General features: G+C 40.5%; 1 long non-coding RNA gene across 3 annotated transcripts in view; it reads left to right on the forward strand.

Moving 5' to 3' along the window:
• Positions 1-25,254, forward strand: part of LOC143819787 (uncharacterized) — a 94,275-nt gene extending 69,021 nt beyond the window's left edge. For 2 of the 3 annotated variants that reach the window (XR_013225089.1, XR_013225088.1), the window contains exons 3-4: positions 22,691-22,850; positions 23,899-24,600. This is a non-coding gene — a long non-coding RNA (uncharacterized LOC143819787). Of the gene's footprint in view, positions 1-22,690; positions 22,851-23,898; positions 24,601-24,640 lie in introns of those variants that run through there. The other variant, XR_013225090.1, reaches the window with a different exon arrangement.
• The last annotated feature ends 434 nt before the right edge of the window (positions 25,255-25,688 follow it).

The raw sequence follows: 25,688 nt of genomic DNA on the forward strand, positions 1-25,688 counted from the left end.
TATTTCAAAAACCTTCTCTCTTTTTTTGAGACTACCTTGCTGGATCAGGGGGATGCCATGGACATAGTTTATCTCCATTTCAGTAAAGTCTTTGATACGGTTCCACATGATATTCATGTTGACAAGTTGGTAAAATGCAGTGTGGATCCTAAAATGTGTTATGGATCCTAACGGTAACTGACCCAAGGTCACCCAGAAAACTTCTTGTGGAGGACTCAAACTCCTGATTCTCCAGATTAGAGGCCACCACTCTTAACCACTACACTAAGCTGGCTCTTCAGGGCAGGGCAGGGGAGGCAGGCAAATCCCTGGGACTGCTTTCACCTTTGTTCAAACCTGATGTGAGCCCAGCAAGGAGGAAGGCTGACCTTCTATCCTCACTGGACCTCACCCTCACTCTATTCCAGGTGGCCTACCAAACACAGGCAGAGTCTGCACTTACTTTGGTTATTCCATTGTCAATCCTGTTGAACTCAGGTCTTCCTCTCCCCCCCCCCTCATTGAAACAGAAAAGTGTTCTGCATGTGGTTAGCCTAGTTCAGAACGGGGGGAGAGCCAAGCCTCTTTCTTTCTTTTCTTGAAGGGGGGGGGAGAGGATCGAAGAAGGCAGAGGAGGGAGAAAAAAATCCAAGACCGACCGAAGTTGAGAGAAATTAGGGGCCTCTCCTTTAAGGCAAGCTTGTCACATGATCAGCTTTGGCCAATCAGGGATTCTCTACCATGGAGCAAAGCCCAGATTCAAATCAGCCTGCTTTCTCAATTCGATTCTAAAAATATTGAGCATCAAAAGCACTCTAAGATATTGCACAATAAAGGTAGGGTCACTCCGGATCAATCCTTCTTGCTGCAGAAGGAAAATTTAAATAGCCCAAAATAAAAACAAAAATTGCATTCTGTATATATGGCAGGGACTGAATCGACCTGGGATTAGAATAAAAGCTCTGTGCAGTTTACACCACAGATAATGTGGCTGTGTGAAGTTCATCTCAGCCCAGTAGCCCACTATGACAGGGTAAGTCCACCCATAGCTTGCATCCAGGCAGCGTGGAGGGAAACATTTGCAGGGTGCAGATTTCTGCACATTTTCAGAAATCTAATTTAGGGATCATTGGAAGTTTCATCAAACTTATTCTATTGAGGAAAATGTAGGAGGAATACCAAACGGTGAAAGAAATGGTTTATGTTATGAGAAAATCTCCTGAAATTTACACTGCTCTGGCAGAAACTTGATTTGTTTTGGTGAGGAAGCTCATGAAATGGCCTATTTCTGTTCTTCCTGTCTTCCATTCTTGCTTTCATACCAACTTGTTTTTCTTTATTTCTTTTCCGCTTTCATTTTTTCCTACTTAATTTTTATTAGCTTGTGGAGAAACAGATGTTTGAAGGGGTATGTTATCATTGTGCACATTTGTGCAATTCAATATACCTTTGGTAGTTAAGCCTACAAAGCTATTGACTCGAGACTGAATTTTGCTTTAAAAATGTCACCAGTTCTAATCCTTTGCTTTGTGCACAGTCAACCCAACATCCTTTCCAACAAACTTTATGAAGTTTCACTATTGAAACTGAATGGTAATGTCTAGAAGGCCCCCTACCTTCACTATTTTAAACTGTTAGGATGCGGGTATTATTAAACAGAACCATCAGATGTAAACTGCAGACAAATAAAATATAAATAGAAGATGGATTGCATTAAGGGGTGTGTTAAGGCTATATAAATTGAATGAATGCCTGAGCTTTTGATGACCTTAACCTTAAACATCTACGCTGCCAATATTATATGTAGTTGTTATGATTCATGTTTACAGCTGTCGATCATCCCCAATGGTCTAGTGTAAATGTTATGCATGGGAAAGGAATGAGAGGAGAAGTGCTTACTAAAAACCTAATTAACCCCTAATGCATTTAAGGTGAACCTGTTGTTCTTTAAATGTCTGCTTATGCATAATAAGAACAGCACTTTGAGTAGAGAACTCAGTGTCCATTTTAGGAAGTTCATTCCTAATACACACCACTGGGATGTTTTAAACATGCCTTCTGCTGTTTTTTTTCTTTTTTTTAATATCCTGAAGGACATTAAGGAACTCATTAGTTTTTCTTCTGTAGTAGAGACTTTTGAAGTACAGCACAGTAAGTTTTCCTATTGATTTTTTTCTTGAGCAGGTTTTTAGACACCAAGACCTATCTTCCCAGTGAAGAAGCATACATCATTAAATGAGGGATAATTATGTGAAAACGCCCAAGTCATTTCAATTACCCATTAAGTAGCGCTTGGGGGCTCTCCCCCCACCCTCCCATGCTTTGTATCAATTGGCATGGGACATTGCTTGGATCAGCATAAGTTCCTGCATCTGAGGACCAGCCAAAAATAAATTATGTCTTGTCTCTGATTAAGACAGAAAAAGAAATATTAAAGAGAGCAAACCACATTCTAATCAGTACATTACAGGCAACCCTTGTCCACACTTTCTCCATTTGGGTCAGTGAAATAAGCTTGTTAATATTGTCAGTGTTATTTCCTGAGATCTTCCGTCAATGACTACAATTAGTGGCCATTGACTAACTGCAGCTGCCATTGATGACTTGGCTGGTGACTGGAAGGTCAACGAGCCATGCAGGAGCACACTGCTGGAGGCATGCATGGGAGTCAGTGGTGTTTAAAGGCACCACATGCACCAGCCTTCACCCTCTTCCACTCCTGGCAGCCGAGCAGCTTCCCTCCCCTCTGTTAACAGTCTGAATACATGTTCCTGTTGTGTGTTTCTTTGTCACAGTTGGTTTAGGCACAGTAAGAGCCTGTTGGCAGGGAGCCCAGTCTGCGTACTGGATTCCCTGGAGGTTGGGGGTCTCCTTAACGAGATCAGCTAAGATTGAGCATGGCCTACCCAGCTGAGGGGCCAGGGGCTCATAGCTAAGTGACCCACAGGGCCCCAAAGTGAGGCGGGTGCCTGGTGGGCCTTGATAGGGTTGCTTCCTGGTGAGAGATTCTGGATGCAGAAAACCTGCTCTCCTGGATGGGATAGAGTGGGTCCCAAGGAGTTCATGGACCATTGGGTTAAGCAGCCAGATGGCTGAGGGATCAGGCTACTTACTGTGCAAGGTCAACCCTTGGGCGGGTGGTATAATAAAATCAGCTGTGGCCATATTTATGCCAAAAAGTGATTTGCATCTTCTTTGGCAGAATTGCTACCCTGCTAATCAAAGCACACCATAATAATGTAGAAGAGGGCTGAACACGTACACATGGCCAGCACCAAGTCAGGTTGGTTCATCTAGGTCGGCGTGCCTTAAGTAAAGACATCAAAGATTTAAACCAAGCCATTCTATAGGCAAAATTATATTCAACTAAGCTATACATCACCTGAAGCTGACTTTCTGGATTCCTTGTCAGCAGAATTCATGTACTTTATGGGGAGAAATGATTCTCAAATAGCCGCACATTTGCTTAGTGGACTGACATGCACAGTTCAGGGGAGTAGGTGGCTTGATTTTCTCTTCTGGATTTTCCAAAGGAAGTCTCAAAATGAACCAACAGCCATAGAACTCTCTCTGTATACAAATATAGGCCAAAAATCAGAAACCAAGAGACCGTACCCCTCCAAACAACACAGTGCCTTGGTTGTCCAGCAGGCAGTGATAATGTTCCAGTTTCATTTCCTTTTCTTACTATCCCACTCCATTCCACCAAACTTCATTAGCAATCCCTTACTTTCCTAGGTTTCCTCTCCCCTTGCTCTTTCTGAAACCTGTTTCCTAGTGGTCTTTGCTTTTGGAAATTGCTTCATTTCAATTTTGTTCACCAGTCTGAAATGCTTCTGCTATGTTGCCTTGGTGTGAGTGAAGGGTGAATCCTTTTTGGAAAAACAAAATTGCGTGCTAGCATTACAGCAAACCAGTGATAGACCACACATGCACTGAACAAATTTTCATGGCCAAACAGAAGGCTCCAAACAAGCAGCCAATCATTGTGTTGTTGTCCCATGGAACATTCCTTACAGAACATTTGAGCACTGTGCCTAGATGCCTTTTTCAAACTCTTGTGTGTGTTGCGGGAGGGCAAGCCAAGGCAACAGCAAGAGAATCCATAGCTGATGGAGCCCCTTGTCAATTGGGTTTTTGGATATTATTTTCTGTCCTACATGACTTTGGGGGTAGTTAAGGGGCTTTCTGCTTTACACCTGAACCAGTTGCATTTTACTATCTCATCAGGCATTGTAGGAAAAGAACATAACTAGTATTAGTAAAAAAAAAAAAGTTAAAACAGATATCTTTCAAGTCTGTGTGAGCCCAACTATGCTGGGATTTGAAATACAATTAATCTATTTCACTTTGTGTTTCTATAAAGAGACCCCCTCATCATCAAGCCTGAGGCTCTCAACAAACACCAATGGAATATACTGTGTCAAAGCAGCCATAATGTTCAAGGACTGAGAGCAATCTAAAGGTTCTGTTTAATGAACATTTCAATTATGCTTAAAAAGATGTCAACCACTGATGTGAACAGTTGTAATTCAAAGCCTCCCATGACTAGATGCTCTCATTGCTGAAAACATATGGAACTGTTTCCCATTATAGTGATGGACAAGCATTACCTGATTTGCTCTGATTTGGTTTACAAAGATTTAGGTCACACAGGCAAACAACTCCTCAAAAATTTCTGAATCCCTGTTGGACAGAAAGATCTTCCAGAACAGTGCAATGTGCCCTAGGTAAATACTGTGGCAACTATGTAAATCATACTGGAAGTGTATCCATGGAGTATCAGTTCATGCAACACAGTTTTTTGCCCGAGGCCCACTCTGCACCTGTGGGAGGTTAAGAGTGATGACCGGAGAGAGACTGCTTTGTTACAGTCAGCCTCCAGACCTTCCTTTAACCTATTTGCTGATTGGTTTGCTCAGCTGCAATCTGCCACACGGTTATTCATGCATGGTTTTATTAAGCGACCACTGTGAGTGATGGATACAAACCATAATCATTAATAAAACATAATTGTCTAGAAATGTATTTGCATATTATTCCTGAATTAGCAAGAAATTGTACACTGGAGCAAAACCAGTTCCCAAACACTAATTAGGCTTCAGTTCCTACATTTAGAAAATGAAAAAGTGTCCCAGTTGTGGTAATGAAGACACAAGAAATACTGGAATTAAATGAGAAATACAATGCATGAAGGATCAAGACACAGATTGAGGAAACTTTCTTTTACTTATGTAAAAAAAGGGGATAATAGTCTAAGTGATCCCTTTAAATAAAGGAACACGGATCAATTAATTGGAGAGCATCTAGCAAGGCAAACAAATGGAAATCAAATAATTGATTTCCAAGAATTTAGACAAGAGTGAGTCTGCATAGGAGGAGTCTGCTTTTATACTGTATGTGGGCATTCATCTCTATTAATCATTCTAACCAAGATTATATTTGGAAAATGAGAAGCCCTTATAAGAACACAGGAAGAGTTCTGCTAGATCAGACCAGTTCACCTAGTCCAGCATTTTGTTCCCAGCAAGATTCTGTGGAAGGCCAAAGGCAGGGGCACAAAGGGCAATACCTCCCATTGCTGCATACTGTTCCAGCTGAAGCTGGGACCTTTCATTAGCCATCACAGTTAACAAATATAAGTGGTCCTATACATCATGAATTTGTCTAATCATGTTGAGACCTAAGCTTGAGGCTATTCACATGCTGTGGCTCTGAGTCCAATAAGTTATTTATGCAGTTGTTATGGCTCTATTCCTATTACAACACATTAATTTTTGTATTCATAACAAACATGTAAGATTATTCAAATACTTCTTTATTCTGTTCTCTTTAATAAAAGATGTAAACAAACAAAACAGCATTAAGGTATCTAAAAGATATCATCTCTTTGCAAAGCATATTACTCCATTAAATTCCCTGCATTTTAATTAGAACTCTACAAAGCAATAACAGAAGTAGGTAACTTGATTCAGAACTAAATATCCTATACTAAGGGAATGTAAGAAAACTCTTGAATCATTATCCATCCATCCACCCATCCATCATCCCCGGACTTTTATTCTACCATCTCTTGGCCAACTCAGGGTGGATCACAACATACTTAAAATAATATAAAATTCTAAAATAAAATCTAAAACCTAATTTAATTCAAATTTCAGAATAAATTAGTCCCTAATATTACCCCTAAAATCCTATCCTAAGACTGTTGGTGCATGTTGTAAACTTCCTCAAGGAATCCTACTTGGCAAATTGAAAAGCAAGTGGAAAGGTCTAAAAGGACAGCTTTGCCCTACAAGCCCTGCAGAAGTGTTTTAGGTCCTGCAGGGCTCTGTTCTCATTGGCAGAGCATTCCACCATGCTGGAGCCAGGGTCAAAAAAGGCCTGGCACTGGTTGAGTCCAGTCTGGTCTCTTTAGGCCTGGAGATCCTAAGTAGATCTTGGTCACCAGACCATAATAACCTTTGGGGGTTGTTGCTGTTATTATTATTTAAATCATAGACCATTTGGAGGATTTCTTTATCAGCTGATGACAGCAGAGGCTTTATAGCTTCATGCTTTGGCAATTCAGAATGTGAAGGAACTGCTGTTCTACAGGGCCATAGTCCAGGGGGTTATTGTGAGTTATTAGCACTTAGTATAGTCCAATAGATTGAGCTATGGATTCAGAAGGTCCCTGGTTCAAATGTTAAATCTGCCGTGAATGTTCTAGGGCAAGTCACACCTTCATTTCAAACCTAAAAGTTTAGAGCTCATCTGCTCCAGGTGTTCTATGCACATTATTTGAAGCATATAAATTGCCATATCAGAACATTGATCTGTTCTAGCTAGCAGAAACTTCCCATGATCTTCCTCAGTAATTGTTACCCCAGATCCTTGAACTGAAAATGCCATGTTTCTCTTCATGTGACACTTCACTGAGCTATGCCACCTCTATTTAGCCATATTCACATTCTCTGCAACCAGATCCAAAATCTGTATATGGGACAATAAGCTTGAAGTTCTGTGAATGCATTATTTGCTCTGCTGTGGAATCAAAACATCTGCCTTGAATTCTACTGAAATGGAATTAATACATACTGAAGTTGCTAAACTGAACTAAACAGAACCTCCAAGAGAGTGGGGTTGATATGAGTATTTGTCAAAGGAAATGAATATGCAAATGCGAGTCATGAATGTAAACAGCACTATTGGCAGCAGCTATAATTTTATTTACTTTATTTGATTATATCTTACATTATTAAAAAGTTGGCCTTAAATATTTGTGAGAGTTGATTCATATTCATTAATGAAGGAGTCTCCAATCCACTCAAATCCTCCTTCCTGTCCCAGTATTTTCTTCTAGCTGCTTATCTATTAAAGACAAAAATCAGAAGCACGAGAAGATCACTAATGTGATCTACAACCAATGCTCTTCATGGCAAAGTCTAGAAAAAGCCATACATGAGTTCTAGAATAACCTGCATAGTTAATATTAACTTTCCTGCAACTATACAAAGATAGATAAAATTGCTTTTTATCTTGGTCTCTCTTGTTGTGTCTTGTTTTTGCTACTTGTTGCTTCTATTCTGTGGAAGACTCTATAACTTCCAGAGTTATGGGACTAATGCCATAGGGTTTATGAGGGTTTTTTTAATGTTTTGTTCTTAACTGTTGTATGCCACTTCAGCAGTCAATTTTTAGTTAAAAAGTAGGTAGAATTAAAACGCAATAACAGCTTGTAACAATCAATTATACTTCAACTTAATATTTGTTATTTTCCTGCCCTAACCCAAGGATAGTGCTGTGCTTACTTCTAGCAGGGATGACATAAATTTCACAAGAAGAATATTCTCATTAGAAGTTATTGAGACTTGACTGATCATTTGCACTTGAATTGAACCCATCACTGGGTCACCTCAATGATTTTACTTCATGCTTGGAGTCTAGGGCCTTCTCCGCAAACCATAAATTTAGTGTCATGCTTATCTGGTGAAGGTACTATGTTCTGGCTACTCCACGTGATGTTGCCAACCTCCTGCGTCTGGCCAGCAAGCTGCTCACTATATCTGCCATTTTAAAGTACAAGTTGGTGAATCTTAAAAAGTGGATTTGCCAACCTAAAAAGTGCTATCTCCCAGCGGATAACCAGCAAGCCACCAGCAAAAAGGCGGCAGACAAAATCAAGACATCAAAAAGGTGAGGAGGGGCCGGGAGGCATGATATAATTTAGCACTACACCATTCAGCTGGTGCAACGCTATTTTTACTGATGTGCAGAAATACCCTAAGTTAAGCAATTTTGTTTTGACAGATTTTGCAGATATTCAGATAGGTACTATTGCATAAATTGCTTCCTATGCTACAGGGTCATAGGCAAGTCACATCTTAGAAAATAATCTACCATTATAATACACACATTGAAGAAAAATATAGTTTCTGGATCCCTGGTGAAGGGATCTTCCTTAAGAAGCACGATTGAATCTTTAAAATAACTTCATATATAAGACCTTTATTGGCATAAATCACCTCATCTATGACCAGCAGACATGATGGGATAACAATGCAAATTGTTGAATTTTTATGAACACTGATGGACAAGAAGTTGAATTGCCTAATGAGTACAAAACCATTTGGATACGTAGCAGTATCAGTGTAGATATCAACATGATATATCTGATCATTGTTTGGTCAAGTATATTAAGCATTGTCTGTGGCTATGTTGCAGGCTATAGGTTTCTGCATTCCACCAAGTGCATAACAACTTATATGAGAGGTGACTACCACCATAAATGAGGCAGGTAGCATAACACTAGACTTGCAATATATATAGTTTGTATTTGTATAATTATTGGCATTCTATTTGCTCACTTTAAGTAAAAAATGGGTTGCATGCTGTTAAAACTCTAGAGATGCAGAAGCTTAATTTGTTGAGTGAAAACTTGTCTTCTTTAATAAAAATTGGATTAGCCACTGCTAATTTTATTAGGGATATTAAAATTTAATACAACCTACTTGCTGTTTGTTGGCATGTGCATGTGTTATATGCTTATTAGTCAACCTCATTTACTTAAAATGATTTTACACTTCTGTTGAAATGGTACTGATGGAGTAGTCTTTGATGTAGAATATGTTCTGCTGAGCCCAGTTGTAAATTTCTGTAAACATGACTTTCGGCATAGGGAGAGGAGAGTGTAGGTGGTAATCAAATATAATTTTACAAATACCTGTTTTCAGTCTATGCTTATTCCAGTGTTCCTATCACAGATTAATAGATTTTAAGGATAAAAATCACTCAGCCTGCTTTAAAAGTCCAAGTGTACCTGGGAATGTACTCAGACAAAACAACTCTAAAGGGATGAGAATTCACAAATAATGACCCTATGCTGCTTCTCCATCTGAATGGAGACTGTATGAGAGAATTTATTACTCTGGATATGGTCACAAGTAGAAGGAGAGAAAGTAGGAGAAGCCAGGCTCTCATGTAATGTTCTTCTTTGCTGTTTTCTCTTGCTTGTTCCATGTCCTGATGGAATCTATCAACGTTGAAATTAAAAACAAAAACAAAAACGTAGAACTGCCCATATACCATTTGGAGAATGAAATCAACAATTCAGTACATAGGTCTATGTATGATGAAATCATACATCTTCTGGTACTAAACTGGCAAATAAGAGTGACTTGAACCTCCACCTCCACAGATACAGCCAGTTTCATGGAGAAGCTATCTGGTTATCCCTTGTTCCTTCTGACACACCCCTGTACCATCTGGGGAAAAAAACACAAACATTTGTAAGGTCAGGGGAATGTTCTGGGAGCATATGGGATGTAGCAAAGAGGCTATAATGTGTGAGAACATTTAATTCAGCTCTAAGGATGAAACAACTAATGTCCATACTTTCATGACTCTGTGGGCCAAATCTGAGTAATAATGGTGTAACTACAATACATTTGTCTTGTTATAATCCCAAAGTAGGCTGAAGCTACAATCTGCTCAAAATCTAGAAAATAAACAGTGAGAGACAGCCATCTATAAATTATCTACACCAATAGTAAAAAACAAACAAACAAACAAAAAAACAGAACAAAGCCCTTCTCTCTATGTATGTTGCTGATTTGGGTGGGATATTTAGACAGATTTTCATCTGAGCAGGACCCTCAAATGCCATCTTAAATTCAATTTAAGCAAACCACAGGGGCAACTGAACTATATCCCCCTACATGCCAGAAAGCTTTCTTCCAGGTTGGTACATGACTAATACAATTTCTTCTGGGAAATCTGTGATGAGCATTCCCTGAGATGTGATTCAGCAACATTTAATTAGCAAATATTTCAAAAGAAATTATAGTCATAGTAGAGACTACAGTATAGTCCTGCATGTGGAAACTGCCCTTATTCTTACCCGTTTGGGAAGCACTAAGGTAAGGTGACCAGATTGTCCCACTTTTGGAGGGACATAAAATCTGGTCACCTTACACTAAGGGGATTTCTTTACAGTGGTCAAAATGGTGAGATGACTCCTACCTGCAATAGTGTGATATTAAATCATGCTATTTCTCCCCTCAACCCTTAAAACCTTCCTGCCATGTCTGTTCATGTTTTCCCCTTCTCACATGTGGCACAAAAAAACAAATGAGAGAGCGATGCACTCTTTCACTCACTGCTCTTTGGCTTGTCAATCAATGGGGCCAACCAATTGTTAGTTTGTTGGTCTAGCCCCTTTTTTAAAACTTGAAACTTACATGTAACAATGTGCATTCAGTCATATGTAAATACAATGCCACATTAATTAGTTGTTTTTTACTAAGTGCATCCTTTCCTTCCTCTTCGGCACTCAGACCCCCATCCCTTCTTCTCCTCTCTTTCTCACCCACCCTGCTGCTTAGACATTCCCCAGTCACCCCAGCCTCCTTCCCTCCCTTCCCGAGTACCTCTTAAGCCAGGTGCTGCCTGCATGCCACTGAGTGCTGCCTGCACACCGCCCATGTAACCTCCAAGCCACCCACATAGTGCCCATATTAAGAGGTTCTTTAGGATGGAGAGAAGGAGTCCTGGATGCTGGGTGGTGTGCAGGTAGCTCCCAGTTTAAGAGGTACTTAATGAGGAAGGGAAGGAGTCCAGGGATACTGTGGAATGACATGGAATGTCTGAGCAGTGGGGGAGAGGAAGAGAGAAGGAGGGATGGGGCTTCTGAGAACTGAACAGGAAGGGATGTACTTAGTTAAAAACAAGTAAAGAATGCTATATTAAATGACAAGGGGGGAATCTGCCTCCTTCACTAGGCAGGAAATGGAGGGGGAGGGCAAGTGTGAGGGTGGAACAAAGCTGAGCACATTTCACCCTCCATAGCACATTTCACCCTCCAGCACATTTCACCCTCCATAGCTCCTTTCCACTGGTTGCCAACTGGTTGTTCGCCAGAGATTCACTCATTTTAGGTTGGTGAATCCACTTTTTAGGATTCCCAAAGTTGTGAGTTAAAATGGAGGAATTAAGTTAAAATGGAGGAAATCATGAGTTAAAATGGAGGAAATCATGAGCTGGCTGCTGGCCTGCCTCTGGAGGTAGGCCAAGTAATGTGCCAGAATATGCCTACCTTCAGAGGCTGTGCAGCTATTTTTCTTGTGTGCAGAAAGGCCTAAATAACCACAAACATTAAAAAACTGGAGTAGTTGAGCATCAAAACTTCAGGCATTCATGGAAGCCCGTAATGATTCCTTTGCTTTGCTTTGCTCTATAACTTACAGCCAGAAGAGTCTGCTAGGGTTGTGCACTATCCAGTACTGCTTGGAACCCCCTCACAGCTGCTCATGGCTCTGTGATTATTACAACTGCTCTGGCAGATGCAGCTTAAAGCATGTGCTGATCTGGCTCCTGGTGGCTTCCCAAATTATTAATCTGAAATTATCTATGCAGCACTGGAAGACTAGTATAAATTCTGCTCAGCAGATCCATGCCTCAATAGATCAGGGAGAATTAAACTATTTCAAGGTTTAAGTTAATGGTTTAAATTAAGTTCAAACTTCAACGTGTTATTTTAATGAAAAATTGGACCATGTAGGATACTCCCCCTTCCCCCTCTTTTAATCCACAGAACTTTGTGCTGTCAAGCAACATTTTTGTCCAATTATACTATGCAAGCCTATTTATTTCATTGCACTTTCTGTTCCTGCATTTTCTGCCACTTGCACTTGGTTAAATTAGGATGGCCTATAACATGTCATGGCTATGAATCGAAGGATATTAAATCCTTATTTGAGAAGTGTGTTAAGGGTATACTTAATTTGCATTCTATTTTCTTACCACTTAGAAGATGTTATAGAAATCAGTTCACATAGTTATCTAATGGCTTTCTGCACAGAGTCCTTCACCTTTAGATTTTAATGAGCTGTCCATATACAATACCACTTTGTTATTTACCCTTGACATAAATTCCAAGACTCTTTATGACTTTAATGAGATGCATAGTAAAAGCATCATCAATTTATATTAGATATTCCCCAGCTCCCTTTACACTAATCCCTAAACTAAGTTGCCTCAGCTTCCAAGAGCCTTAAATGCTAATTTTTATTGATGGCTACCATCAGAAAATTAGCAAACAATGCACTCTGCATTTTTGAAGTGAAAAGGAAAGACAATAAAAATAAACAGTATTTTAATATGTTTGCCATATCTGGTGCTTTTGGTTAACAATTAACTAACTACTAAGAGCTTTTTAAAGTGAATATAGTCATTGCACTCTTTTTCAAACTGTTGGATAGTATTCATCGAAGATCTTTCTGAAAATATATTTGCCCATTTTTAACACCATCTCAATTTACAAATGTTGTTGTCATTGTAAGACAACCTTGAATACAAAGTGATTGATAACATTCAACTCACTGGCAGTTCCAGGGGGGATACATGAGTAAACAAGGACATATCCAGTTGTTGTTATGCTGACAATGAACTGGGTGATGAAAGACATCGCAAGTCATAGAAAGAGACCCTGTTCCCTCAAACCAGATATGTTGCTTTTTTTCTTCTTTTTTTGGCCTTCAAGTCACAGTTGACTTATGGTGGCCCTTCATGGAGTTTTCAAGGCAAAAGATATACACAGGCAAGTTGCCTTCTCGTGTCTCTGCATATCGACCCTGGACTTCTTTGGTTGTCTTCCATCTGAATGCTGAAGACTGATACTGTGTAGGTTATGAGTTTTGATAAGGTCAGGTTTGCCTAGGCTATCCAGGTTGGGTGGTATGTGGCTACAAGATCTAAAGCAGACCTTTATTATTGTGAAGAAGGTGGGATTATGCCCACTGGCCCTGCTCCTGGATGTTTATGCAGACAGATGAACCCTGGGAGGGATCCCTATACAAGGATATAAATAGTAGATGGTTAGACTTTGTCCATCAACTGAAATCCTGCTTTTGCAGTGTCTCCTGTTGAAGTGGGGTACAGTAGAAATGTGGATAATCTTGCAGGCACAAAGTGAGTTACCTGTGAGCTGTTATCTTTGTTTAGGGTTGCCAACCTCCAGGTGGCATCTGGAGATCTCCTGGTATTAGCAGAGTTTAAATATGCAAAGGGTGGTACTGGTGCATCAGCTGCTTAAAGAGTAGATAACTTTGAGAATTGAAAAAAAACTTTGTAAAAAGAAAGAGGAAAGAGAAATTCCTAGCAATTTTACTAACTGTTTTCCATCTGAAGACAAACAGGAAGGATGTGTAAGGGATCAGGAAGTCTCCAACTGAGTCAATCAGAACATAGGATGAGATTTGAAAATACCATGAAGCCCCTAGTCTAAATAAGCTAACTACACTTCTCCTCCAATGTTCCCTATAGGATAGTCTTGCATATTCTAACATTTGGAAGGTAATCTCTATGGCATTACACCCCATTGAAGCCCCTCCCCAAGCCCTGCCATTCTCAGGCTCCACTCACAAAATCTGCAGGTATTTCACAACCCAGAATTGGCAACTATATATTTCTGTAATTGTGTACTGTAATTTCTGTAATTGTGCAAATTGTACTTATGTTGAAATTTATATATATATATATATATCTTAACACAGCCCGTGGCGCCGCGGGCGCCACGGACTAAATAAAGCCGTAAGGGCTGTGTAGGAGGAGTTAGGGTGAGCTCAGTCCGGGATGAGGAAGGGTGCCGATTGGCCCCTTCCTCTGGACGGACCATCGAAGCACCTGCCGATTGCCGATTGGCTCGGCTGATTCCCACCCCACTCGCAGTTGCTTCCTTGCCGGCAGCCTGACGCATCAGAGGCGCTTTGTGCCTCCGATGCGTTCGTGCGACTGCCGGGGGCTCCCTGCCCGGCGGCTTGACACGGCGAGAGGCGCGAAGCGCCTCCCACTGCATCAAGCCGCCGCTCAAGCCGCCGCCTTCGCCTCCGCCTTCGCCTCTGCCGTAAAGCTGCCGCCTCCGCCGCCGCTCAAGCCGCCGCCTCCGCCTCCGCTGAAGCCGCCGCTCAAGCCGCCGCCTCCGCCATCAAGCCGCCGCCTCCGAAGCGTCAGGCCGCTGCCCAGGGAGCCCCCGGCAGCTGCACGAAGTGCGGCTGCCGGGGGTTCCCTGCCCGGCCGCGTCTATGCAGGAAATGGCCGCCAGCCAGAAGACGCCGCAACGGGTAAGCCATCTTTTACTCTCCCACTGCCTCCTAGCGCCCATTGTATTTAGGATACAATGGGCTTTTTTACTAGTATATATATATTACAATACTATTTTTGTATTCTATGAAACTTTTTGTTGCTTCATATATACCAAATTTTTAATCAAGAACCCCCCCCCCCCGGTCAATGGTTTCCCACTTTACCAATGTTAAAATCTGGCCACCTTAGTGTTGCCAGAGGGATGAGACATGGGGTACAAATTGCACACATGTTTTGCCAGTAAATAAACCAGCTAGTGAATTCCACACAATATATCACAAGATATATTGTTGCTTTATTCAAATAACATTGTCCTTTTTATTGTTATAAAATTCTTTGGGGTGGGGAGATAATTTAATAAATAAATACAAACCACACATACAACTTGTATGTGACATGCACACCTTAGTCTATATGCACTGTCCAAGGCCTATGGTTTGCCTGATTTTTGGTACCTGAGCAGATGACCAAACAAAGGCATTAGTATTATCAGTACAAAGATAACATTTACACTGGAGGTAGATTAAGCGTCCAAAGAAATATCAATAGGTTTATTAAGGCTATTTTTGTTGCTCCTCCTCCTGTTCTTCAGATATTCTGCCACTATATAAACAACCAAATTTGTCTCAGTCTTTGTGAGGTAGGCTTCAGTGGCAATGTCACAACATATAAAAATACCTCTTAGAGACATGCCTAGTCTTATCATGTCATTCAGATTCTTCCCCCCATTTGCTTGGCCTTAGCAGGAATATCCAAATATTTTACTTTATAAGTAAACTGCACTGACATCTATGTTTTAAATACAAAAGAAGCCAAAACATTGCATCTAAACACTGGAAATGTGTATACAGAGTGGTATTATTACTTTCCTTGCTCTAGATTCTATGCTTCTAGAAATGTAGCCTAATATTACATTAGCCTTCTTAATTGCTATATCTCACTGTTGGCACATATCCAACTTATTTCCCACCTTTTCATGTTCTTACATTCATACAGGTTGTGACAATGGGTAATTCAAGGAATCACAGGAAATACTATATTTGGATCATAGAGTTTCTGGAAATTCCTAGAGCTATCTTATATGAACTTTTAATAGACCTTTTCCATACTGGAGATTCCATGCTGGGCTGTAAGCTGGAGTTTGAGCTGGGGCAAGTTGCCTCACCATTTCCTTCTCCCTCATGGGGGAACATTTGGCTGCTCTGGATTTGTGCTCTTGCATGGGAGCCAGGTCAGTGAAGTTCCCAGTGCAGAAATAGTTGTAGATAAACAAGACTGCTTTTAAGAATTATTTTCCTCCTACCACCTTTTGGAGCAGTAGCAGCAAGAGGACCTAGGGCAGGGGACTCCTTCTCCACAAGGAGTTTTGATAGCTCGACCTAATAAACTGGGACAGTTGCATTGCATTGTTTTGTTAAGCATAAGTGAATCAAAGACTATGTGATTGGATCCCCACCGCCCCCCGGCCCCTGCGCACAGTTCTAGACTGCGCCGGGAGCCTTATGCCATTCTTATCTGCCAACCACATCTTCAATTTCATCTGCACCAAGACTGATGTTCCAGAGCATGGGGAAGGATTTATTTTTAGGTCATACTGGATACTGCCATTTTGTGTATTTTTGAGGATTGTTTTTGTTTATTAATATTATATGTTTTATTAGATATTATGGTATTTTCCTTTTTGTGAACTGTCACAAGCCAGCTTGCTGGGAGTGGCGGTATAAAAATGTGAACATAAATAAATTCATCAGATACGTATCTGAAGACTGTATAGCTAGCTTTATATTTGTATGTAAATTACAAGGCTACAGATGTGCAATGAGATCCACATTCCATGATTAGTTGCAGAACTGATAGAATTCCTAACTTGAAGAAATTGTAAATCTCTCAAAGTGGCTCAGACCACTTTACAATAGAAGTAAAACTGATAAAATGAGTGCAAAATATAAATTTAAATAAATACATTAAATTGACTACTATCCTATCATGGGAGAGAAAGAGGGGACTCATAAAGACGGTCCATTGAGTCTGCTGCTGGGTTCTGATAAGGAGGCAGAGTAGTCCAGCAAGCCGTGGCCAGTGCTAAAAAGGCCCTGGCTTTGAATGAGCCCTTTCTGCTCTCTTTGGGGTCAAAAATCCGAAGCAGATTCTACTCGCTAGATCTTAATGTGAATTGCATTTAATCATAGATATTTTGGGCCGTTTCTGTATGTTGAACTGAGTTGCTCAATGTGTCATTCAATTTAATAAATTGAAACTAGGATAGGTACTTATCTTTTAATCATCCTCTAATGACTTTTCTATATTAAAGACAGAAGAACCAAAACTACTGAAGTCCTACCAAGAGCTTGAGGGCATATCTCTAGCAGCACAGCTATCTTCATGCCTTGTAACAGACAGCAAAAATAAGAGAAAAGCCCTTGAGAGTTTCCAATTATGCCTGAAGCTCATTATTTTGGCTGGGAATGAGCAACCTTTGGTTTGCCTAGAAGTGAGCTCTTCCATTTACTATTTTATGCCCCTGCCAACTTTGCATCAACCTTCTGAGTTTGCTGTAATCTGGATGGCAGCACTATAGACAATAGTCATGAAGGAACCATATAACGTTTATGAAGATCTTTGGGCAACACTGAAAAATTGATGCCATCTGCTGTCACTGAAACTAACCACATAATTCTCTGCAGTGGCCAAAAAAAGCTTGAGGGTAAAACTGCCCATACATTCATACTATTAATTAAATGCATTTGTACAATCAGTTCAGTATTATGGAGCATCATTTTTTAAAAAATCACAACAAAAATTAGATTATTTTTGTTTGTACTTTCAGCCTTTACATCTCATCCATTTTAATATGATTGATGTTTACTATTTACTCATTTTTGCAAAACCACTTTCAATGACTATTTGATAAAAAGATGTATTCACTGTGTCAACAGAAAGCAAAATAAAATAGCCGATCGGGCTGATAAATAAACATGTGGATCAAGGAAGACATTTGTTAAATTATTCCATTTTTTCAACATATTAGATAGTAGTATACATTTTACTAAATGTCCTTTTTACTTAAGTAAATACATACTTTGTAAAAAGGGATAGAGTGTTGATGTTAGAGTTATAGCTTACTATAGTTTTTGCAAGATAAGATTTGAAAAACCTGATTGTCCTTCCTGGATATTTTTTCAGAACACAGCTCTATGCCTCTGGGAATTATAACGATATTTTAAGAACCATTCCGCACCTGTTAAAAAAAGTGAAATCCTTACCTTTTGTAAATGCCATATTTTTGGCATTTTGCATGACATCCTGAACATCCAGTGTTACAGCAGCAAACCAGCAGCTACATCCTTCATTTTAAAGTGCTTGCAGGGGAATTGCATAAACTGGATTCCCCAGGCCATGTGGAATGAGCAGAATGAGAGCAGCCAGCAAGCCACTAGCAAAAGACATGTGTGTTATCAAAGGAGCTAGATCTCTAGCTCCAGTGCCCGCCCACAAGCCCGCCTCCCTCTCTCTTCACCCGGAAGGGTTTTTTTTCTTTTTTAAAAAAACTGCCTGGAGCAACGATTAGGCACACAATCACCCAGGAAGAGCACAAAATAAACTTCCCTCCACCAGTTTGCCCATAAAGCATGCCTCTTCCCACCCCCCCTCCCCAAAATCGCATTAAAAAAAAAAAGCTTCAAAGCTCCGAATTGCAAGAGGGCTTGCAGTAAAAGGAGCCCTATGCATCTATAAATAATGCACGTTTAAATACATAAGTCTCATAAAAAAAAATAGCTGGCATCACGGTCCCTTTAAATGAGGGAGAAAGGTAATTGGCCACCTGTCTTGATTGACAGGCAGAAAAGAGGAATGTGTATAGCACGTTCCTCTTTTTCACCATTCCAAGCAGGTATGCAGAGTGGCAAGACACGCAAGAGGGAGGAATTCCTGGAGGCGGGAGCTTTTTTTAGTATTACGCCATTGCGCTGGCGTAACTAGTTTTTTCTTACCATGCGGAATGGCCCTAAGAGTTGTTTTGTCATTAAACTCAGATGTAACAGGTTCCTTCTTAGTCTATTCACTATATAGTTCTTTCCTGTTTTTATTTCTACATGGTGATTCTTAGGGTAGCAGTCAGCAGCCTTTGAATATTCACAGGAATATGAATAAGAAACAAAGCCTACAGTTGGAGTCTATTGATAGACACTTTTTCCTTACAAGACAATCCGAACAAGAAAAGGAGGATTGGAAGATGACAGTAGTCAGGGAGGTTCATAAGTGAGTAAGTGGGAGTAATTCCAAATTATATGGGGCTTTCAATGTCATGACTAGCTACTTTAATTGTGTACAGAAAAAAAACTGGGAGCCAGTTTAGATGGAACAAGACAGGATGAATGTTGTCTCCATGTACCAATCCAGTCAACATCTTTGCTGTGAAGAGAAATTCAAAAGAAACTGATAATGGCTAACAGTTTTATTCCAATGAAGTATAGCACACGTGATGTGTATATGGTCAAAACAAGTCCCTAGGTGGTTACCTCATTTTTGAAGGACTTCTTCAGAGATTTATGGGCACCAATTATTCCTTTTCCAGTAAATATTAACACTTTTTCACATTCATGTCTACTAAATATCTCCTCAATGCAAAGATTTTTCATTTTCAAATTGACCTGGGGATCTAGTGGTCTCAGCCCACAGTAGTCCCCAGGTAGAAGTGTGGCTACTTGTGTCAGAAAATCATGCTAGGCCATGGACTGGTTGTTGCAAACTGCAAGATCCCGTTCAGGTGCTCAGCAGAGATAACTGATGGCTGCAGAACAGGAGCTGCAGCAAATGCCAAAAGGCAAGCCTGGATTCACAGTCAAGTAGTTCAGCAGTTGAATCAACTGCCTAAGGATGTGGTGAGTTTCCCCTGACTGGAAGTCTTTAAGGAGTAACTGGAAAGATTCTTATCCTGGATTCTTTATGCTGATCCTGCATTGAGCAGAGAGTTGGACTAGCTACCTTGTATCATCCCTTCCAACTCTAGGGTTTTATCCCCATTGAAATAATAAAAGGTAAAGGTAAAGGTATCCCCTGTGCAAGCACGGGTCATGTCTGACCCTTGGGGTGACGCCCTCTAGCGTTTTCATGGCAGACTCAATATGGGGTGGTTTGTCAGTGCCTTCCCCAGTCATTACCATTTACCCCCCAGCAAGCTGGGTACTCATTTTACCAACCTTGGAAGGATGGAAGGCTGTCAACCTTGAGCTGGCTGCTGGGATTGAAGTCCCAACCTCATGGGCAGAGCTTCAGACTGCATGTCTGCTGCCTTACCACTCTGCACCACAAGAGGCTCATATTGAAATAATAATGTCTGAATTATTCCTTTTCCCACCTGCTTTCTCCAATTTTCCTATGTTAACATCACTTGCACAGTGACAGTTACTTTGCATGTGTGTGTATGTGTGTTTAGCATTTCCTCCAGAGCCAGTAAGTGATTACTTTCCTGACTAAACTCCCTTGTCTTTTTATGTTAAATCTACCTCAGGTAATAAATGCATTTTGCTTCCATTTCTGCTCATAAATCCAACTGAATATCTGCAAATATAAAATAGTTTTGTGGAACATACTTTATCTATTATCTTGATTTATCTACATCAGCATGATGCTAAAAAATATAATGACCTACTGAAACGCTCTGAACATGAATAGTTATGTGAAATTCCCAGGAAGAATTCTGCCATAATGTCAACTTCTCTGGCCCAGGCAGATGAGTTTTCATTGAAAACTCTTCCACTGTTGAGCAGAGTACCTATCCATCATTGAGATGTTACCCTGCTGACTTCAGTTACAGGTTTCAATTAGGAATGTTTTTGAATTTCTCATCTCTGTTCTTTCAACTTGATAATCCCTGTTTCAATTTTGCTTCCCCCTGTGCAAATCTGAATCTGTAATGCTTTATTTTAATGTCATTTTCTGTTTCCTTACACACTCCCCCCGCCAATGAATTCTTTAGTTTTTCCACGTTCATTGTGACAGTTGGCATTACAGATTTTAAATCTATATACATATTAAAAATAAGTAGAAGCATTGGTTCACCGCAAGCCTCAATTTATTTACATAAGAATGCTTCATAGTTGATCCGTTGTCTGAAGTGTATGTAACTAACAAAGAAAATGCAAAAAATCTGTTAAAACTGTGCAAACTGTTCATTAATAGAATCCCAACTTACAAATTTTCTTCCAGCATTCTCTTTTAGACAGAACTCAGTAATACCACTGCTGACATGGAATGTTTCTATGGCTCTCAGTGCTGATACAATGGTTCATGAGGTCACTTATTCCAGGCATATTTCCAGGACAAAAAGAACAACTGGGAAAGAGTCTAATCTCTTGCTCTTGTACCACTCCATTTGCGCATCAAAACTATTAGGAGCCAATGTATGCTTTAAGAATAGAATGGAGATAGGGCAAAGGCCGAGAATGAAGAAACATGTAGGTGTCCCCTTGTGATTCCTGTTATAGAAAATATAAGACAGCATCACGGCAGAGAAAAAATGATGCATTTGTCATCCATGGGTCTAATGAAAGGGAGCAGTATTCAACCCAAACTATTATTATGTATTGTTACTTTATATATATTGTTATATAAAAGCGGCCATGACTCACTGGGGCTACCATTGATGAGGCGCAGGGAGGCGGGAAGAGGAGGATGCCAGGGAGTTCATATATGCTGATATGCAGGCCTGAGGTGATGGGCTCCCTCTCCCCTTGTTAGCCAACACTCTGTTAAGAATTGTTTAAAATAAAAGCTGTGGCCTGTTTGCCAAATAAAAGTTGTAGCATCATCATCTTGAGCCACATACCTGCCTACAAGTCAACGTTCAGGCTGCAATTGAATTGCTTCTGACGTTCTGCCATTTAGTGCAGAGAGTGGAAATATAACACCTATTTTAAACCCATATGCTGTTGACAAAGTTGTGCTTAAAATTGTCACTGTTCTTATTTATTTCTATTAGCATTTTCACAGTTCTTAATTATTTCTATTAGTAATAGAGAAAGGAGAGTCTGCAAAAGAAAGAGAGATACATTTTGTCACCATGAAAGAGTTTAGCAGGCCCAAAATGCAATCCTAACCAGAATTATATCCTTCTGAATGCTCTGCCAAAAGCCATTCCAAGCCCACTGATCTCGATGGGTTTGGGAAGGTGAGATTGTATTTGGGACTGCACAATTTAAGATTGACTTCACTGAAAATAAAAAGATGGCACTGTTACAAGCCAGAAATCTGCCTTACAGAACCCAATACAATATCTGAAAGTAGGTTTCCGAACATTTAAAATTAAAATGCAGATCACCCTCCAACCAATGCTTTTCTCTAATCCAGAGTTTTGTAAGGCAAGACATATTTTTATGCTAAAAAGAGATGGAAAAGATTTTAATAAAAGGGCAGATTGAGTTACCGGGAAATGACCAAATTCCCCAATGGATGTAACAATTTCTACAACTCCTCTCCAACACATCATGTTCATCTCCTGTCCTGGAGTGGCAATAAAATGCCAAATGTTTAATTAAATGTTTCCTCCAACCAGTCATAAAAGGCCCTGCATTGTGTGTGTGTCTTTTCAGCTTTCACCCATGAGCAGCAATATGCTTTCAAACGTTTAAAAAGTCCCCTCTGCTCCTCTTTTGCGTTTCCTCAAAAGGCTTCTCGCAACATACGTACCAAGTAATGTGGACATTTCCTTTAGAATCCATTGCATGCTGGATCAGCGCAGAAATGCAAGGGAAGCTTATCTCTTGCCTAGAGGAAATGTGTGATTTAAAAGAAAAATCAGAACAGCTGTACTGTAGTTAATGTTCATTCATTGTTCTCTACTGGCAATAAAAACCTTTACCAGAAAGGATCCCTGCATTCATTCCATGTTTTTTTTTTAATGTTCCTTTCTCGGTGTTCCAGGATATCTCAGCTTTTGAGACTGTTTGGTGGTTAATCCCACAGGAGCTTCAAGTAACCCTCCATTTGGGAGGGAAAACAGCTCAGGCTTACTAAGTTTCACTTCTGTTCAGCTGTTGGACAAACTTGGAGCACTATTTATCCTAACAGCTGTTCCTCACCCTCACAGGCAGAACACTCCTGTTGCCAATCCAGATGGAACTTCAGTCTTTCACTGCCTTGACTGCTGCATCAGGATTGCCATTCTAGCCAGAATGAAGCTGCCATTCTCAAGGGCAAATTGACCTCCTTCCCAGATGTATTGGGCAGCTTGAGTTGCCAACCTCCAGGTAGGTCTGGAGTTGTCCCAACTAAAACTGATCTCCAAACTACTGGATGAGTCACTCTATTATTATTATTATTATTATTATTATTATTATTATTATTATTATTATTATTATTATTATTAGATTTATAGCCCGCCACTCCCTTGCGGCTCGTGGCGGGTAGAGAAAATGGCAGTTTGAAGGGTGAGTGCTAAAACATCTTATGCCTGCTGAGCTTCATCCCCAATGCTGCCCTCTGCCCTGTTCAGGAATTTTCCAGCCCAGAGTAGGTAATCCTAACTGGAAAGGAGGAAAATGGTGGTGTCTGTTTCCAACCCATCATCATGGAGATGATGTTGCACTGAGAAGGGGCAGATTCTTTTTCCATGGTAATTTGGGCCTTACAGGCAATCCTTGTCCATTCTTCTTGCAACCAACTGAAGGCAACACAATATCAGCAAGTACCATCACCTTGTTATGGATTTCACCACACTGAAAATTAACATGAGCACTGGATTGCATCAAGAGAGTGATATTATTGTAATGATTAGGACTCTCCATAGGGTTGCAAACCAAAGTTTTCATGAGATCATAGAAACATAGAGTATCATCACAGTAAATATAATATTTCTATTTCCCCTTGTTAAACTTGGTTAAACATAAATGCATTGCAATCTTTTTGCAATGTTTAATGACCCACCTAATGGCTCGTTGCTGAGGTCTGATTCTCACAATAAGTTTTATTCATTAAATCCACCACAATGTCTATTAAGAAATCAATTTCTTCTGTATTTAGGGCTCAAACATAGTACATGTGGCAGGACATTATTAACCAGCCTTCCTCCTTGAACTGATCGCAACACTTTCGAGGAGTCATTATGCCATGCTATTGAGGCAAATGGCATTTCTCCCCACCACTGCATTTCATTATCCATTGAAATGTTAATTGCTTGCTAACACTTGGCATTAAAATGAAAGCATTATTCCATGATTTACTTTGTTTTGTTGTGCCTTAAATCCCTACCTTTCATGTAACCGTTGCTTTTGATGTGTTTATGTAATGCTCCTCTAGGTTGAAAAGAGAGAAGAAAACAAAGAGAGGAGGGAGCATTTCCACCAACTGGTTTTGTAAAATAAAGCATACAATAAACATCATAAAAGCTGTACTTGGATTCCAATGCGTTCAAATACAGAGGGAAGTGTACTAACAAGCAGACTGCAGTTCTACATACAATAGATTCAGGAGTGGGTTAAAGATTAGTGGGGCCCATAGCACCAGAGTTTATTTAAGGATTCGTGGGGCCCTAGCCGAGTACAATTGAGGTGGGATCAGCCAGACTGGGGATGAAGGGGTCCCCCCACAATGAACAAGGTTGTCATTCTGAGTGCTCTTAAAGAGGGGGAAAGGAGGAGGACACAGGCCCTGATCCATGGGGGAGAGGAAGGCACCATGTGTGGCCCCTCGCAGTGTGGAGCCCATAGCATGGGCTACATTGCTACATGGATAAATTGGCCCTGAGTAGATTTCTTAAGGACAGTAGATTTCCTGATTGATCAGATTGTCTGTTAGCTCAAGCCATGCCTCCTATATCTTCAACACTGTTTAAGGGCAAAATAGGAACTGACAAGGTAAGCAGCCATCCAGTGCCATTCAGTCTCATCTGCTCTTTGCTTACCGAGAAACAGCCCTATCCCACACAGATTTTTTTGTGCAATGAAAAAACATCGTGAGATGGAGCAGTGATATCCTTTACAATTTGCTTTATCTTTCATGCAGCACTAATCCATTTTTCTCTGTTTTTATCTTCTTTCAGTCCTGCGGTCTCACAATAATGTACAGCGACACAGATCTCTAGGATCAGGAGGTGATAGTTCCAGTCACTGTGAAATCAGACGCAATACAAAAAAAAATGCTCAGATGTCTTTTATTGTGTCTCAACAACATTAACAATGCAGATTGCATGCTGTATAAATATGATTCATTGTCGCTATTTCTGTGAGTAGCGCATGTAGGTGGTTGGCTGGAATCACGGTCCCCAGTCAGTGGCAGGAAGGTTCTTGTGGAAACACCTATGACTGAGTTTGAAGTAATGGGCCACTCTCAACAGGAAGACAGGGCAAGTCAGCCAGATGGGATTTTTAGAAGCCATCATGGAGATGAGCTGGGAGGATTTCAGATTGAGGCTAGATAGGCAGGTGTAATTGCTGAAAATGGAGGAGTGGTGACTTCACACTAGGGCAGCAAAGGTAGTGGCAGGAGTAAGAAGGGGATGGCTGGAAGCAGCTGGGAATAGTGGTGCGCCCCAAGTCCCAGGGAAGACTGGGCAAGAAAAGATAGAGAGGAATTACCACTGTAGGAGTGGCTTCAGAGGGACTGGCGAGCCTGGGACCAAGGGATACAAGAGAGAACACCTGAATGGACAGTGCCAAGGAGTTCAGATATGCTAGAGTTATGTGCAAAAGATTCGAGGGACTGATAACCATTGTGAATCAGGAGGTTGATTCTTGAGCTGAACCAGTTTGTAATCATTTCTGAACCCTGCTTTCTGCTCCCTGACACTTTTTGCATGGAGCAGAAAGCAGGTGGAAAGGAGTGGCCAACAAAAGGAGAGAAATATACTTTGGTTAAATCAGGAAGTGGTCAGAATAGATGCCTTTCCCCCCACCCTAACAGCATACATAACTTAAGCAAATTGATTACTCAGGATTTATACAAAACATCTCTGGAACACTTCATTAGCAAGCTCAAGCAAGCAATCCCTCTCAATCCCTCTCTTGTATGCTTTTTGCTTTTTACTGTCACCTAAACAACTTAATCCCTTTATCTCAGTGTCACCTGTCTGCTCAAGCATTCATGGGTCA

This window comes from Paroedura picta, chromosome 10 (genome assembly GCF_049243985.1).
Source record: "Paroedura picta isolate Pp20150507F chromosome 10, Ppicta_v3.0, whole genome shotgun sequence".
In the NCBI taxonomy this organism is placed as follows: domain Eukaryota; kingdom Metazoa; phylum Chordata; class Lepidosauria; order Squamata; family Gekkonidae; genus Paroedura; species Paroedura picta.